The following is a 19,056-nucleotide window of genomic DNA, read 5'->3' as shown; positions in this document are numbered from 1 at the left end:
GAAGTCATATTCTTCTGCATTCCTTTCGCGCCAAACATCTCGCAATTCGAAATTGTCCATCATGTCAAAAAAGATTTGGGTAACTTAGCCCGGAATTTAGTGTTCGGGCGGGATGTCTTCTTATCTCTTTTAGTGTCAATCACGCCATTCCAGTCACCCAATAGTATACAAGACTTAAAGTCCCACTGTACTAATTTAGCATGGAGATTTCTATAAAATCCATCTTGTTGTTGATTAGGAGCATAAATTCCCAAAAGTAATGTCTTTTTCCCTTCTAAGATTAAGTCTAGTGCGATATATCTTCCAAAGGGATCTGCTTCAATTAGCTCGGCTTTAATGTCTTTTCTTAAATATACAACTATGCCATTTTTCTTTTCGTAGCAGAGATCGCAAAATGTTGACCAAGTTTGGGGTTAAACAAATATTTTTGATCAGTTGATTTGATATGAGTTTCTTGCAAACAAATTATATCATTCTTAAACTGTTTGAGATAATGAAATATTTTCTTTCTCTTCTGTGGAGAGTTCAGTCCGTTAACATTCCATGTCACAATCTTAGTTGTCATTTTTGGTTGCCTGAAGCTTTTTTAGAGCCTCCCGCATGGCCTGTCTAACATTTGGTCTGGCTCCTCCCACGGCTTCTGAGCTTGTTGCTGTGACTCCTTGATCAATGGCCGGTGATTGTTGAGATTGTTGCATTGTAGCTTGTTTTTCCATTTGTCTGGTGGTCATACGGTTAGGTCTTTGTTCCCTGACCCCTTGCTCTTCCGGGAGGGGGAGATGGTACATTTTGTCTGGTAGTTGTGTGGTTTGCTGTTTATCTTGTCCTTCTCGTGGTCTTTCTCCATATCCCGATGATTCAGGGTGTCCCACCTTCAAAATCTTATGATAGAAATCTCGAGCTTTCCATACAGAGTTGAGACGATATCTTTGCTTGTCAAATGTAACTATGATACCAAATGGGGCATCCCATCTATACTGTATCTGACGCTTTCTGAGCTCTTCCACCAGAAAAGCATAATCTCTTCTGGCTCTTAGCATTTGAGGTGGTATTTCTTTCAAGACAATCAAATCCTGTCCGCCAATTTGAAGCCTGGTATTATAAGACTCTTGTAGTATCATGTTTCTGAACTCTCTTGTAACAAAGTATATTACCACATCTCGGGGGAGTTGCTTCTGTTTTGCCGCCCAAGAATTAACGCGATAAATTTTGTCGATCTGCCAATCAAAATTGGATCCCGGTCTTCGCACCAGACAGTCAAAAGCCTCTGAAAACATCTGCTTTAAGTTCTCCTGTTTCTCTTCGCGCAGCCCCCTGACTCTTAATGCAAGCTCCATCTGTTTATACTGTATCATAATAATTTGTTTTTCAGCATTTTCAACTTTTTGTTCCACCACTTCAGTTTTAGATGTCAAGTTAGTTTTAGCTTCATTAAGAACCTCTAAGTTGTCTTCCATTCCAGAAACATATTCTGTCAGTACGTTTACAATTCCCATCATATCATCATTCATTTTGGTGATCTTAGTTTCAAATTTATCATATGACTTTTATCTCATTCCTTATTTCATCTCTGAATTCTCTGAAAATTTCTAAATTCTGTTCTCTAGATTTTCTGAACATTTCCAAAAAGAATTCTTTCGTTGGTGCATCTCCACTAGGGGGCATAGAGGGTGGGGGCTGCAACTTTGTGCCAGGTATGGGGGACGTGGATCTAGGAGGTAATTTCGCAGGATTTAATTTTGATGCCATTATGTCTTTGCTTTAAGCACTTAATCAAATTTTTCTAGCCCGCTGTGCAGCTGACAAAAGAAAAGAAAAGTTCCTCCCTTTTTGCAGAGAGTTTACGGAAGGTTTCAAAGGACAGGCATTACACCAAAACAGTTCAGCAAAGAAAAAAAAAAGAGAAGAAAAGAAAAAAAAAACCTGTTTGGAATGTCTCTATATCAACAAAGAGTCTTTGAAAACTTTTAGAGTTTGATAAGGAAGAATCTTCAAAGAAGTGGAGCTAATTAGTTCGTGAGAGGCTGCCAAGGAATTAGGGATATACCATTATTGCAAATGCGAAAGCTGGAAAATCGCCATCTTGGAGACAGTTACACAAAGGAAGCTTTATAACACTGAAGCTAGGATTTTTCCTAGAAAAAGCAAATAAAGTTCTCAGGTACGGGCTCTGCTTGTATTAGTTTCAAATAAAATAGTTTCAGAAATTGTCCTAAGAGGGGTTTCTTTGCCTTGTGCTGTGAAGACAGCCGAAGTTTCTGGCCGGAGATATGACTCAGCTTTGCTTATCTCCCCCCTTCCGTTCACAAAAAAAAAAAAAAAAGCTGCAAACTTCAAAGAAAGCTCTTACCAGCTGGGCCTCTCTCTGCAATCTTCTTGCCTGAAGATATGAGATATCTACTGGATGTTTAAGTAGATAACGAACCAGAAATCTGGGAGCAGCTCAATTAAGCCGCCGCCAACGGCAAAGTCCCTCCCCGGAAGTCAGGGAAGGCTTCTTGAGGAGGGGCCTCACCATCGCTTCCTTTAATGGTTGCGGGAAAGACCCCTCCTGCAACGAAGCATTGGTGATCGCCTGGAGCCAGCTGCGTGTCACCTCCCTGCTGGTCGAAACCAGCCAGGAGGGGCACGGGTCCAGTAAACAGGTGGAGGTGCTCATCGCTCCCATGGCCTTGTCCACTTCCTCAGAGGTGACAAAATCGAACTCATCCCAGGAAAACCGACTTGGACTTGCCCTCGGCACCTCGGCTGGTATTGCCCAAGCGGAATCTAGGTTTGTCCGAAACTGAGTGATTTTGTCTGGCAGAAACTGAACAAATTCCTCAGCTCTTCCCTGCAGGGGTTCCCCCACCCCCTCACCTTTCAGGAAGGAGCAGGTGAACAGGGCGGCTGGGCGAGATTCCACGGACGCAATAAGAGTGGAAAAATGAGTGCATTTTGCCGCCTGTATCGCCACTAAATAAGTCCTAATAAAGGCTCTTAGTAGTGTTTGATCAGATTCAGAGTTACTAGGCCTCCAACATCGCTCTAGGCATCTCTTGTGGCGCTTCATCTCCCAGAGTTCCTTGGTAAACCAAGGTATCCTCCTGGATCCACTGCCATGGAGAGGCCTCAAAGGCTCAATCTGATCTAGTGCCTCAGTCGCCGCAGCATTCCAAGCAGCGACTAAGGATTTGGCCGGGTTGCGGGCAAGGGAGTCATCTCTCCAAGCTCCCTCTGAAATCCCATAGGGTCCATCAGGTGCCTGGGGTGGAACCATTTAATTTGCTCCACCTCTCTGTAGTGGGGGAGTAATGTCCTGAAATCAAGCCTCAGCGAGGAGTGATCTGACCATGACAAGGGCGAGATCTCTATTCCCCTTAATTCCAGATCACATCTCCACTTCCCCGAGAGAAATACGAGGTCGAGTGTGTGTCCCGCTCTATGAGTTGGGCCCTGAACTATTTGGGTCAAGTCCATGGTTGTCATGGAGACCATGAACTCCTGCGCTCCATCAGAGTGTTCGCCAAGAGACGGTAGATTGAAGTCCCCCAGCACCATTAGTCTGGGGAACTCCACCGCCAACCTGGCTACTGACTCCAGCAGTACAGGCAGGGCTGTCGTGACGCAGCTGGGAGGTAGGTACGTCAAGAACAAGCCCACTTGAACCTCTAGGTCCAACTTCAAGAGAAGGGACTCAAACCCCACAATCTCCGGGGCAGGGATCCTGCGAGGAACTAGCGACTCCCGGACAACCATTGCTACTCCCCCACCCCTTTTTCTGGTGTCTTGGTTGGTGAAGCACCCAAAACCCATCTGGGCACATTTCTGAAAGGGGGACTCGTCCCTCTTGGCCCAGCCAGGTTTCAGTTATACATGCCAGGTCTGCCCCCTTGTCTAATATCAAGTCCCGGACAAGGGGAGCCTTATTCACAACAGACCTGGCATTTAGCAACAGCAACCTGAGACCAGGGCCCTGAATTCCTCTGCCACCAGGTTCTTGAGGTGAACCTGAAGGGCCGGAACAAGGAATTGCTGTAATGTAGCGAGTCCTTCTTCCCCGGTAATGGCTAGCCCTACGGCTCCTGTCATATCTGCCCCTCCCAGTCATGACTGAAATGCTCTGACCCTCTTCCCCACCCGTAGACCCCCCTCCCATGGCCCCCATTCTTCCTGGCAGGCCACACACAGCATTCACTCTAGGGCGAGGGGCAGATCCGTGCCCCCATCCACTTCTGCTTCTGCACTCAGTGGAGGGGGCTCCAGTCCCATCGCTTTCACTCAACAGGTATTTCCACACAAGCACACCCCATGATAATCGTTAAAATACAAGCAACAATAAAAATAATTAACTAATTAATTTAAAAGTGGGCACATTCATTCTCACAATCATACTATCATACACTCAACACACAAGTTAAAAAATGCAAATTCTTAGGTCAGCGTAAATTGGGGAAAACTCCTCACTCTTCCCCTACGCAGTCTGGGAAAAGGTGGTAAAGGTTGAGGCGTCTGAAAAAGCTGGTGCTGGTTGAAAGGAGCAAGTTCCCAGTCTCTTCAACCCTGTCCTCCTGGGGCGACAACAAAAAAAGGGCGCAAGCTGATCGGAATGACCAGTGGCAACAATGTCCAAAACCAACGCCACAGTGAAGAAGAAGAGGAGGGAGGGAGGGGGAGCTGCATCCAAGATGGAATGGCGGTGGCAGAAAGGCCAGCCACCCAGCTCCAGGTCACACCAACGCAGGCTTCTCCAGCTCCAAGGCTCAATGGGCGGCAGGGCAGCACAGCGGCATGACCCAGTGCCCCCGAAGCGGCAAAGCTGGGATGGCGGCGATGGGATGGCAGTCGCGGTGGCCGGGTGGGTGAAACAGCGGCAAGTTGGCTGCCGCCTAAGACAGCAGTGGCAGGTTGACAGCTAATGCGAATGAAACAGCGGTTGGCAAGTGGGCAGTCTCCTCCAAGCAGCAGGCCAAGCCGCAGTGGCTCAAAAAACAGAGCAGCGGCTACGGCGGTTGGAGCAGTGACTGGAGCAGGTGGGGTGGCGGCAGGTCGGCAGCTGCCCCAATGCAGCAGGGGCCAGCTACGATGACCAAAACAGACCAAAGTAGATGGAATGGTGGCTGGAGACAGATGGAACATCGACAGATGGGACAGCGATGAACCGGTGGTCCCTCTGACATGACAAAGCCAGGTCGGCACCCCAAACGGCAGTCGTGATGATTAAAGCCGGTAAGATGGAGACTGGAGCTGTTGGGATAGTTGCAGGATTGGTAGCGTTTTCTGAGAACAGCTCTTCCAGAAGCAATATTGTCCTCCATGAGCTGTCTCACCGAATCCCCTCTATTTTGTTCTTGCATTCTAAACCTTCTATTTCAGTCCTCAACCCTCGGCTCCATACCCTTTTAGGCGTTTCTTCCCCAGAAACTGGAGCGATAAGACTCAGGCGGTCATGTTCCTTGCGCATGGCTTATTTATGCAAATGTCTCCATCTGTATGAATGTCCCAAAGATGCTTTTTTTCAGGAGGCAACTGGACTTTGATCTTTTGGTTTACTTTTGGCATTTAGTTATCTCTTTGGAAAGCTATGTAAATATTGTTTATCTGTCAGATCCCTAAAAGTAATACTGCCATTCAATTGGGAGGAGGAGAGCCTCAGAGTTAAATCATTAGCTACATCTAAAACAACTGAGTTTTACAACTTTACAACTGGTTTCCTGTCACCGGGAGACTGAAGGTCCCAACATCTCTGGAGGGATGTTTATGGTAGCCATGTGGGATATATAACTTTGATGTCTAACTAGAGATAGCCATGGGAACGTGTGCTTTATTGACTCCCAGGGTAGAAGAGTTAAGGAAGCATCTTCACACTTGTGTATTGGTCAGAATCTGCATTCGGACAAAGGGGAGGGGTCATTATCAGCTTATCCCATTGCATAGCCTAAAGATTTCAGATGCTGCTTTTGCTTCTAATTGTTTCCATCCTGCTTGATTGTTCCTTTTGAAACAATCCATTTCAAGACTCTTTACTTTCTCAAGTGAGGAGAGGAGCCATTACATAAAGCAGCATCTCTCTGCAAAGTGATCAACCAGGAGAGAAACATTGTTACTCTACTAAGAGGACCCAGCAAACCATATCTGAGCATAACAGTGAGCAAGGGGAAACTGACTGCCTGAGGGAGATGGAAACCCCTCCAGAACCAGAGACCTGCTCCTTGTATCCTGGCAGAGAGAACGGAGTGAGCTTGGAGGACCCCAAAAAGCCCCGTTGGTCAATCGGAATTGGGACAAAAGATGGCTGGGAAGGGAAGACCAGGGGAGTCACTCTTACCCGAGGTAGCTGAAAACCAGGGTGGAAATTGGAGTTAGAATCCCCCTCTGATCAGGATGAGGTAAATGAAGCCGCGCTGAGAGAGGATCCTCTGAAGAGGCATGTAACCCAGTTGGTGATGGGAATTTTGGGAAATCTCAACATCCGGGGGAGCCAGACCGACAACCAAGAAGCGTTGGAAGGGCGGCAAACAGGGGTGATGCCAGAGGAACAACCCCCACCTGGTCCCTGCTAATCAAGCTGATGGCACAGCAGCAACAGCTAGGAACCCAGAAAACCCTCCCCCCAGTTGACACATGGGTTGGGGGCCACTCCGAACCAACCCCGAAACCTGCAGTTAGAAAGGAAAACTCCTTTCTTGGGGGTAAAATTTGATGGGAACCCGAAAAAATTGGGATTCCTTGTGGCACAAGTGCTCACCTACATGCAGGAATATGGGTGTGACTTTCGAACGCAAGGAGCCAGTGTTTGAGTGGTCATCCTAGCCCTGAAAGGAGCTGCTGCCAGATGGATGGTGACTTTACATGACGCCGATGCACCAGAACTGCGTGGCTTTGATCGGTTCATGATGGCCCTGCGACGACGGTTCGAGGACCCCCTTGCAGACCACAAAGCATGTGACTGCATTAAAGTTGTGTAGCAGGGATGCCGGCCAGTGGCAGAGTATACCGAAGAATTCCGAGACGTGGCATTCATGTCAACTGGCCAGAGGATATCCTGGTAAGTTGGTTCAAGGATGGGCTGAGTGATGAAATCTACAATGCTTATGTGGCCTGAGGTGCCCCAACCCATCTACATGAGTGGTATCTTATTGCTGAAGAGGCAGAGATTGACATGGCCAGAAATCAATATCGGGCAGGATAAATGTAGAAGAAATCCCCACCCCAATGGAAACAAGAACCTTTTAAACCACAAATGGCACCTTCTCCGAAATTCTTAGTCTGTTTCAAGTGTGGAAAAGAGGGGCACCGAGCTGCAGAATGCCATTCTCAGGCACTAGCTAAGAAACCCAGATCGCCCATTGGGGGTAAAACCTACAAAACATGGCCAGCACAGAAAGGAGATGGCCCTGAGGAGTAGGGAGACCGTAGAATTTCCACCCCCTCCCTTCTTTGAGGAGGAAATCCCAGCTTCACAGCAGAAGGAACCATACTCATCTGGAAGCCATCCAGAGGGTTGAACCACTGATAAGCAAACCAATTAAACTGCTTACCCTCCCCCTAAGACTGTTTATCTGGGAGAGGGGAATGAAAATCTCAGCTTTAGTGGACTCGGGTGCACCCGCTGTTTGATCAGCCCAACCCTGGTAAGGAAGTTGAGGATTAATGTAAGGAAGCTGAAATGGCCCATAGCTTTTGCCAACTAGATGGGTCAATAGCAGGGGGGGAGCCAGCTTCATTGCCACTGAGCCTCTACAGATAGGCATTGGAAGCCACACAAGGAAATGTTTACATTATAGTAGCGCCTGGCAAGGAATGGCCACTAGTTTCTGGGACTTGCATGGCTGAAAAAACGGAACCCAAAATTAATTGGAAGCAAGGCACCATAAGAGTGCAGATGCACGTGACTTTTGCTGAGAATCCAGACAAAGAAACTGAGGAGGCAGAGCACCTAGAAACAGCAATGTCTGCTTACGCTATGCCAACCCAGGGTATATCCAAAGAATATAAGGACTTGGCTGAGGTTTTTAGCGAAAAGCATCTGATGAGCCTCCACCTCATCGCTCCACTGACTGTGCGATAGAAATCCTACCCGGAGCCAAACTCCCTAAACCCAAGATGTATAGTATGTCTCTAAGGAGCTGGAAGAACTGAGGGCATTCATTGAAAAAAAACCTTGCAAGGGGTTTCATTGAACCAGCTTGACCAAAGTTGCAGCGCCAGTGTTGTTTAGAAAGGAAAAAAGATAGCTCCAAACGCTTATGTGTTGATTTTAGAAATTTAAATTCAATCAGTATGGCAAATGTATATCCTCTCCCACTTATGAAGGATATGCTAGCACACCTAGCCAAAGGGAGAATTTTTTCAAAACTGGATTTAAGGGAGGCTTACAGGATTAAGGAGGGAGATGAATGGAAAATGGCATTTAACACCCCTCTTGGATCCTACCAATTCAAAGTGCTACCATTTAGGCTACAAGGGGCCTATTCAGTATTTATTCAATTAATAAACAAAGTGTTGCGGGAGCATCTATATAAGGGCTGCATAGTCTATATCGATGACATTTTATTATATTCTGAGACCAAGGCAGAACATGTAAAACTAGTCCGGGCAGTTCTGAACAAACTTCGCTCTGCAAAACGTTATGCTAAACTCTCCAAATGTGAATTCCACCAAGAAAAAATTGATTACTTAGGATACCGCATTTCACACTAGGGCATAGAAATGGATCCTTCGAAAGAGCAATCGGTACTTGACTGGGAACCACCCAGAACACGCAAACAGTTGCAAAGCTTCCTGGGATTTGCAAACTTTTACCAGCAGTTTATCCCTTTTTTGCCCAATTTACTCTCCCCATCACCAAGCTCTTAAAAACGAAGGGGGAGGGAAACCTAAACCGAAGCAGCCTTTGAACTGGACAATGGAATGCCAAACAGCATTTGAAAAACTTAAAAGGCTGTTTTCGGCAGAACCGATCCTAAAGCACCCAGACACAGAGAAACCGTTCATCATACAAGCAGATGCTAGTGATGTGGCGATTGGAGCCATCTTACTTCAGAAAAATGAGGAAGACCAATTACAACCATGCACTTACACATCCTAAACATTGAATGAATCTGAGCAAAGGCCATTTGGGAGAAAGAGGCTTATGCAGTTTGATGGGCACTTTTAACCTGGAGAGGAGTAAGATCCCTTTTGAAGTCTGGACGGATCATGAAAATTTAGAAGCCCTAAACACCCCAAGGAAACTCTCTCCAAACAAGTACGATAGGGTCAGTACTTAATAGGTTTGAATTTATGCTCGATACCTCCGGGGGGGGGGGGTGGGATTTCCTGGCAGATGCACTATCCAGGAAATCACAATACAATAGTATGAAGCCAAACGTAATCAAACCCATGATACAAGACAATCAACTAGCTGCTAGAGTAACCACCAGATCCCAGGGAAAACAAGACACTCTAGAGGACAATGACACCACCCAAACTTTTAAACAAGCTTTAACCACCGACGAATGGTTTTTGAGCCACAAAGACAGCTGCCTGATGAAAGATAACTGAGCTTGGATGGGAGGGAAGTTGTATGTTCCAGCCAGCCAAAGACTGTACTTAATGGAAAGGTGCCACAACTCCCAACTAGCAGGACACTTTGGTTTTCTAAAAACTTTACATCTAATTAAAAGGCAATTTTGGTGGCCATCACTAAAAAAGGACATAGAGAGCTATGTAGCCAGCTGTCCAATTTGTGCGGCAGCCAAAAGATGACAAGGCAAAATGCCAGGACTGTTACAGAAGGTAGCCAAGCCCTCAGCCCTCTGAAAGGAGATAGCTATGGATTTTATTGTCGAACTACCAGAAAGTGCAGAGAATACTGTCATTTGGATCGTAACAGACTTATTTTCAAAACAGACACATTTATATCGTGCCAAAGGATCCCAACTGCCAAAAGTCTAGCCAAGTTATTCTGATACATATTTATCACCTTCAAGAAGCCCCACAAAGAATTATCTCCGACAGAGGGGTCCAATTCAACTCAAAATTTTGGGGAGCATTCTGAAACTTACTGGGCACCACCCAAGGACTGAGCTCCAGTCACCATCTGTGCACCAATAGTCAAACTGAAAATTGGAACATGGTTCTACAACAATACCTAAGATGTTTTATTAATTTTCAACGGGACAACTGAGTTGATCTTTTACCTTTTGCAGAAGTGGCCTTCAATACACTGTACACTCAAGCACTAGGTTCATCCCTTTTAGAGTAGCAACAGGCCAGGATTTCAACCTCATGCCTGTACTACCCACAGAGGAACCCACTATCCCCTCACTAAAAGAATGGATAGACAACCTAAGAAACACATGGCCAGTGGTTAGATTAGCATTACAGGAAGCTAGAGAGGCTTTCAAAACTCAAGCTGACAAAAAAAGTGTAAATCCCAAACCCTTCCATGTTGGAGATAGAGTATACCTATCACAAAATTCCTGAAGTCATTGCAACCATCAAAGAAATTAGGGCCACATTTCAAGGTTCAAGGTTCATTTTATTTATATGCCGCCCTATTCCCGGCGGGACTCAGGGCGGTGCACAAACCCAAAGGAGGGGAAGGGAAACACAAGAACTACAACAAAAAGTACAGGGAATTTAAAACAACCAACAGCCACACGATTCGAGAGGGAGGGAACTCATTGACCCAGGCCTGCCGACACAGCCAGGTTTAACAGTTTTTCGGAAGGCCTGGAGAGAGGTGAGGGTCCGAATCTCTGCAGGGAGCTCGTTCCAAAGGGCTGGAGCCGCCACAGAGAAGGCCCTCCCCCGGGTAGTAGCTAGGTGACATTGGCTAGTAGACGGAACCCGGAGGAGGCCTAATCTGTGTGGGTCTTTGGGAGGTAATTGGCAGCAGGCGGTCTCTCAAGTACCCAGGTCCAATACCATGAAGGGCTTTATAAGTGACGACTAGCACCTTGAAGCATATCCGGAGACCAATCGGTAACCAGTGCAGGCTTGCGGAGGATAGGTGTAACGTGGGTGTACCTAGGTGCATCCACAATCGCTCGTGCGGCTGCGTTCTGGATGAGCTGAAGTCTCCGAATGCTCTTCAAGGGCTGCCCCATGTAGAGAGCATTGCAGTAGTCCAGTCTTGAAGTCACGAGGGCATGAGTGACTGTTGCGAGTGCCTCCCGGTTCAGGTTGGGATGCAAGTGATGCACCAGGCAAACCTGGGCAAATGCCCCCCTGGTCACAGCCGACAAATGATGTTCTAAGGTCAGCTGTGGGTCCAAGAGGACTCCCAAATTGCGAACCCTGTCTGAGGGGCGTAAAATTTCACCCCCCAGCCTGAGTGATGGAATACTAGCCAAATTTTTGGGAGGGAAACACAACAGCCACTCGGTCTTGTCTGGATTGAGCGCAAGCTTGTTAACCTCCATCCAGATCCTGACAGCCTCCAGGCACTGGCACATCACGTCAACCGCTTCACTGACCTTTCCCCATCACCAAAGTTATCAACCCTGTAACAGTAGAATTATTCCTGCCAAAGACACTCAGGAAGGTCCATCCAGTGTTTCGTATTAGTTTACTCAAACGAGAAGTAATCTCACAACTCAGACCACATGCACCTATTCCTCCTGTTCCTATCATGATAAAGGCAAACAACATTTTGAAATTAAGGAAATCCTAGTCTCTAGGACCTATAGGGGTAAAACCCAATACTTAGTTGCTTGGAAGCATTTACCTTCAGCCCAAAATGAATGGGTAGAGAAACACCACGTTAGGGCCCCTGCTCTATTGAAAAAATTTCACTCCCATACCCTGACAACCTTGTTAAATACTATGATGCAATATGTTTTCCTATTTTTTCACAGGTGAATCTCTCCTTTTTCTAAAGAACGGCAGCATGTCACATCCCTAAAGTGATACTGCCATTCAATTGGGAGGAGGGAAGCCTCGGAGTTAAATCATTAGCTACATCTGAAACAACTGAGTTTTACAACTTTACAACTGGTTTCCTGTCACTGGAAGACTGAAGGTCCCAACATCTCTGGAGGGATGTTTATGGTAGCCATGTGGGATATATAATTTTTATGTCTAACTCAGTGGTTCTTAACCTGGGTTCGATCGAACACCAGGGGTTCGGTGAGTCACTCTCGCGGGTTTGGCGGAGGTCAAGACACACACCTGACTCATATGATTCGTGATGACATGCTACGCTTGTCCATCATTGGCTGCAGGTGATAACGCCACATTGCTTGGCCTATCTATGCTGCAGGGAATTTTGTGCACCCAGTAGTCAAATTGTAACTGTCGTGATGGTACGTCGTGTGATTTCTTTCTTAATATTTTAATCCCTTCATACTAACTATATCGAGCAAAAAAAGAAAGTGGTCGGACGAATATGTACAATATGGATTCACATGTATAATGGAACATGATGGGAGTCAGCATCCTAACTGCATGATTTGCAATGCCAAGTTGAGCAATTCTAGTCTAGCACCGGCAAAACTAAGAGAACACTTCCTTAAATTGCATGGAAAATACAAGAACACAACACTCGCTGAATTCAAGGTGAAGAGAGCTAGATTCGATGAAAAAGCTACTCTGCTTGTTCTCGGCTTTGTACCCACCAACAAACCGATCCTCACAGCATTGTACGAAGTTGCTTACCTGATCGCAAAGGAGGGCAAACCACACACCATTGCTGAAACACTCATAAAACCAGCTGTGTTGAAGATGGTGAATATCATGCTGGGAAAAGCGGCTGAAGTTAAGTTATCCCAAATTCCTCTTTCAAATGACACCATCAGCGACAGAATAGAGGACATGAGCAAAGACATCTTGGCTCAAGTAGTTGCAGATCTGATTTCAAGCCCAGCAAAATTCAGGCTTCAACTCGATGAGACCACAGACGTTTCCAATCTAAGCCAGCTTGCAGTATTCGTGCGCTATGTGAAAGACGACGTGATAAAGGAAGATTTTTTATTTTGTAAGCCTCTTACAACAACTAAGGCAGCCGATGTGAAGAAACTTGTGAATGACTTCTCAAAGACAACAATCTTTCGTGGGATATGGTTATTGCAGTTTGTTCGAACAGAGCTCCAGCCATGCTGGGAAGAAAGTCTGGTTTTGGTGCGCTAGTGAAAGCCGATGCACCACACATCATTGTTACGCATTGTATTCTGCACAGGCATGCGTTGGCAACAAAACCTTGCCTCCAAAACTGGCAGAAGTATTAAAAATTGTAGTGGAATGGGTGAACATGATGTGCGCATGTGCGAGCTGTGGATGGCTGCTGCTTCTTCCTCGCTCCGACTAGGTAGGCGAAAAACATTGAAAAAAACACCACCGAACCTAGTCAGAATTGATGCGGGAAGGAGCCCCAACGGTAGAGGGTGATCCAGGGGACACGATGCGGGGCGGCTGTTGGGGGGTCGCCATTTTTCGAACGGCTCCCAGACTGCGCGACTGCCCTCGTAGTCCTCCGACCATCTAGTTGCAGGAGAAATGGCGGCATGCTGACGGCGCGCTTTCCGGTGGTTTTCAACGGCCCCAGCATCTTTCGATCTCGCTGTTGATCTTTCAACTGGGGGAAGCCCTGAACTCAGACTCGTAGCAAGCTGTCGTGCCAGAGAGGGGGTGGCTGATCCGGGATGGCACTGAAGAGACCAGACGGTTGGTTTTACTTGTCCTGCCTGCCGCCGCCGGCGTTCCTCCCAGATACCCACCCCCCCCCATCGCTTATCAGCTTGCGACGTTCCAGACATCTCCTGGCCTTTTCCAAACATCTGGCTTTGCTTTCGTAATTGAGAGGAGTTCAGAGGAGCCCTTGGATTTTTACCAGCTTGTTTATGCCCGACAGTGTTAACGAGGTCGGCGTTTACAACTTTATTCCTCGGGTGAGAGACCTAATAGATCCATTTTGGATTGAACTGAACAGGGAACTACCGTACCAGGGAGGGGGTAGCTGCCTCGGATGGCATCAAAAGGGATCGTTCGGCAGGCCTTGTTGTTGCCGTTACGCCCCCCCCAGGCGCCCCCCCTCTCCTATACTATTTCAACGACTATGGAGATTCCTTCCCTTTTTTCTATCATCTTCACCATCTGGCTCTCCCCTGTGTTCCTCCGCCTGATATTTGGCGCCCCCCTACTGTGGCACTTTATCATCTGGCCTCCTTTGGCCACGGCCTCTGGTTTTCTAGGCCCGCTGGAACAGCCCGACCTGACATTGACTATTATCACCATCACCACCCCGCCATTGCCTTTGGGGCTTTATCTGGACAGCGCCTATATAAGAAGGCCCCCTGTTTCTCTCAATTGTTCCGGACTTTCGGATCTGCAAGAGGAGGACACGAGCTACTCCCCTGTACACCCCACCTGGACCATAGCTGGACGCCAGTCATCTTGAATGCTGAGAGCCATTGGCTCTGCCTGAACTCGCACTTAACAACTGCGCAATCTATCCTTCTTTCTTTTTCTCCCTCTTTTTTTTTTCCTTCTTTTGTTTGGGATATGTATGTGATATGTATGTAATTGAGTGAATGACCCCACTTTTGACTGCTATTATTGTTGTATTTTTGTGTTTTTAATTATTACGTGGGGACTGCTTGGATGAGTGAATGAGTGTGTTTGATTCGGAGGACCTGCCAAGGAATGCGGGAGTCATTGGGGTGGTCGGGAGGACTACGACACGGAGTGGGCCGGAGCATTACGGTCGTAACAGGGAGGGGCAGATATGGCGGGGACTTTAGGGCTGGCCATTACCTGGGAAGGAGGGCTCGCTGCATTATAGAGATCCCTCCTTCCGGCCCTACGAGTCCCACTCCAAGGCCAGATGGCGCGAGTAATCAGGACCCTGGTCTCAGGCTGCTGTCGCTAAATGCCAGGTCTGTAGTTCACAAGGCTCCCCTCGTCCGGGACTTAATTTAGACGAGAGGCAGACCTGGCATGTATTACTGAAACCTGGCTGGGCCCGGAGGGAGGAGTCCCCCTCGTAGAGATGTGCCCAGAAGGATTTCAGGTGCTCCATCAGCCGAGAGCTCAGGAAAGGGGTGGGGTGTGGCTATTGTTATCCGAGAGTCTTTCGTACCTCGTAGGATCCCTGCTCCGGAGCTTGTCGGGTGTGAGTCCCTGCTGGTGAAGTTTGAACCTCAAGGGTCAAGTGGGTTTGCTGTTAACGTACCTGCCTCCCAACAGCGTTGCAGCAGCCCTCCCCTCGCTCCTCGAGTCGGTAGCCGAGCTGGCAATTGAGTTCCCCAGGCTTATGGTTCTGGGGGATTTCAATTTGCCTTTGCTCGGTGAACACTCTGATGGGGCGCAGGAGTTCATGGCTTCCATGACAGCCATGGCTTGACCCAAGTAATTCGGGCCCAACCCACTCAGCGGGTCACATGCTCGACCTCGTATTTCTCTCGGAGCAGTGGACTTGTGATCTTGGTCTGAGGGGTAATGAGATCATACCCCTGTCATGGTCAGACCACTGCCTACTGAGGCCTGACTTTCGGAGACCAAACCCCCACTGTAGGGAGGAAGAACCGACCAGGTGGTTCCGCCCCAGGTGACTTATGGACCCCTTGAGGTTCCAGACGGAGCTTGGGGTTATTCCTGATATCCTCGCCCACAGTCTGGTGGAGACTCTGGGTTGCTGCCTGGAACTCAGCAGTGACAGAGTCTCTTGACCGGATTGCGCCACTACGGCTCCTCCGAGGTAGTGGATCCCAGAGGCCACCTTGGTTCACTGAGGAACTCCGGGAGAGGAAGCGCCGGAAGAGACGCCTAGAGCACTTATGGAGATCCAATAGATCCGAATCGAACCGAGCACTTCTAACATCGTGCATCAAGGAATACATCAGGGCAATTAGGACGGCGAAAAGAGCTTATATTGCCACCTTGATTGCCTCCCCTGAGTTGCGCCCCAGCCGCCCTGTTTAGGATAACCCGCTCCCTCCTAAATAGGAGGGATACGGGGGATCCCCTGCAGGGGAGGGCTGAGGATTACGTCCAGTTCTTAGCGGACAAAGTTGCTCGGTTTCGGTCGGACTTGGACTCTGATTTCGCAGATCCAGCCGAGGCACAAGGGGATAATCTGGTAGACCATCGCTGGGTTGAGTTTCAGGATGTTGCCCCTGGGATATGGACAAGGCCATGAGAACTGTGAGTGCCTCCACATGTGTACTGGACCCGTGCCCCTCCTGGCTGGTTGCTAACAGCAGGGAGGTGACACGGGGCTGGATCCAGGTGGTTGTTACCCGCCTCCCTTCGGGAAGGGGTCTTTCCCCCCGCACTTAAAGCGGCGGGTGGTGAGACCCCTCCTGAAGAAACCATCTTTGGGATCCAGCCGTTCTTAACAATTATCGTCCAGTCTCCAACCTCCCCTTTGTGGGGAAGGTTGTTGAGAAGGTGGTGGCCTTTCAGCTCCAGCGGTCCTTGGAGGAAGCTAGCTATCTTGACCCATTCCAGTCCGGCTTCAGGCCTGGCTACAGCACAGAAACCGCTTTGGGTAGCATTGACCGATGACCTCTGGAGAGCCAGGGATGGAGGCCATGCCTCCATCCTGGTTTCTCCTTGACTTCTCAGCGGCTTTCGATACCATCGACCATGGTATCCTTCTGCGACGTCTGAGGGAGGGTGGGGGTGGGCGGCACTGTTTTGCGGTGGTTCTCCTCTTACCTCTCGGACAGGTCGCAGTCGGTGTTAGTTGGAGGGCAGAGATCGACCCCTAGGCCCCTAACATATTGGGTGCCGCAGGGTTCGGTCTTGTCCCCCCTACTTTTCAACATCTACATGAAACCGCTGGGCGAGATCATTCGGCGGCACGGGATAAAATACCACCAGTATGCGGACGATACTCAATTGTATCTGTCCGCCCCGTGCCAACTCAATGAGAGGTGGACGTGATGAACTCGGGCCTTGAAGCTGTTAGGGACTGGATGAGAGCTAACAAGCTTGTGCTCAACCCAGATAAGACCGAGTGGCTGTTGTGTTTCCCTCCCACTAATTCGGCAAGTGTTTCATCTCTCAGGCTGGGGGGTCAAACATTACACCCCTCAGACAGGGTCCGCAACTTGGGAGTCCTCCTGACCCACAGCTGACTTTTGAACACCATTTGTCAGCTGTGACCAGGGGGGCATTTGCCCAGGTTCGCCTGGTGCACCAGTTGCGCCCCTACCTGAACCGGGAGGCTCTCACAACAGTCACTCGTGCCCTGTGACCTCTAGGCTGGAATACTGCAATGTGCTCTACATGGGGCTGCCCTTGAAGAGTATTCGGCAACTTCAGCTAGTCCAGAATGCGGCCCGCGCGAGCGATTGTGGGTGCACCTCGCTTCACCCACATAACACCTATCCTCCGCGAGCTGCACTGGCTACCTGTCGATCTCCGGATACGCTTCAAGGTGCTACTTGTCACCCATAAAGCCCTTCATGGTAGTGGATCTGGGTACTTGAGAGACCGCCTACTGCCAATTACCTCGACGCGACCGATTAGATCCCATAGACTAGGCCTCCTCCGAGTTCCATCTGCCGGTCAATGCCGACTGGCAACTACGCAAAGGAGAGCCTTCTCGGTGGCAGCTCCGACCCTCTGGAACGATCTCCCCATGGAGATTCATACCCTCACCACCCTCCAGACTTTCCGCACAGCCCTTAAAATCTGGCTATCCCGTCAGGCCTGGGGGTAAAGACTGTAACCCACCCGAATGTTATGAATGTTGTGCTTTTAATTATGTATTGTTTTACATGTTAAATGTTTGTTTCCCCCCCCCCCCTTCGAGTTGTAAGCCGCCCTGAGTCCCCCCAGGGAAAGGGGCGGCATATAAATAAACTTTCAAAAAAAAAAACAACTATGTGCCAAATAGTGCTCTGAGGCACCGCATCTTCAGGGAGATGTGTAAAGAAATGGATCTGTATTTGAGGTACTTCTGTACCATTCTAACGTTCGGTGGTTATCCCGGGGACAGGTGCTGAATTGTGTTTTTGCCGTGCCTGTGGAATTAGCCCTGTTTTTGCAAGAGCACCAACATTGTCATGCAGATTGCTTCAAAAATTCTGAGTTCATTCTCATTTTAGCATACATGGCTGATATCTTTGCAGCTCTCAATCATCTCAATCAACAGATGCAGGGTGGTGGAGTCAACATCATCGAAGCAGAAGAAAACCTGAAGGCTTTTCAAAAAAAGCTACTGTTATGGAAACGACGAATAGAGAACGATAACTTTGCAAACTTTCCCCTGCTAGACAACTGTGTAAGTAAGATTAAAGATATATCTGGAATCGGAGACTTTTTTGTACACGCGGAACTGAAGCAAGCAATTGTCACACACTTAGATTCGCTTGCAAGGTCTCTCGACGGATACTTCCCTACAAGAGAGTCATATCCAGCATGGGCGAGACAGCCGTTCACATTTAGTGTTGAGACAACAGATGTCAATGATGAATACCTCGATGAAATCATTGAAATTCAGCAGAGCCAGGTTCAACAGCAACTCTTCAGAACAACAACGCTCTCAACGTTTTGGTGTCAGCAAATGGTAACGTACCCTGTTATTGCTAAGAAAGCTCTGGAGATTTTCATACCGTTTGTTACAACATATCTTTGTGAGCAATCCTTTTCGAGGATACTGGACATAAAAAAGAAGAAAAGGAACAGACTTTGTTGCGAAAATGACATGAGAGTGGCACTTGCCAAGGTAAAGCTGCGCATTTCTGAACTGGTCTCTGAAAGGCAACAGCAGAAGTCACACTGATTTGCAGTAAATATTCATTGTTATGTTTTTGTTTTTGTGTGAAAATCATGTTTTAATATTTAATGGTTTTGTTCTTTGTTCTTAATGGTTTTGTTCTTTAATGGTTTTGTTTATTTTGTGCACTTATGTATAAAAATATACCTATGTATAAATATATACCTAAATATATATCTATGTTTTGAATTTGAAAAAATCATTTTTTATTTTTCCAATTAAAAAGGGTTCAGTGAATGCGCATATGAAACTGGTGGGGGTCAGTACCTCCAACAAGGTTAAGAACCACTGGTCTAACTAGAGATAGCCATGGGAACGTGTGCTGTATTGACTCCCAGGGCAGAAGAGTTAAGGAAGCATCTTCA

The 19,056-nt window shown here is 47.8% G+C and overlaps 1 protein-coding gene across 4 annotated transcripts in view; it reads left to right on the top strand.

The window, feature by feature from the left end:
• The window catches only part of MYRIP (myosin VIIA and Rab interacting protein), a 184,049-nt gene that overhangs the window by 44,170 nt on the left and 120,823 nt on the right, over positions 1-19,056 (top strand). The window lies entirely within an intron of this gene.

Source organism: Thamnophis elegans, chromosome Z, assembly GCF_009769535.1.
Source record: "Thamnophis elegans isolate rThaEle1 chromosome Z, rThaEle1.pri, whole genome shotgun sequence".
NCBI lineage: Eukaryota > Metazoa > Chordata > Lepidosauria > Squamata > Colubridae > Thamnophis > Thamnophis elegans.
Note: the sequence above shows the minus strand (reverse complement) of the source record. Positions and strands in the feature narration are given on the sequence as shown.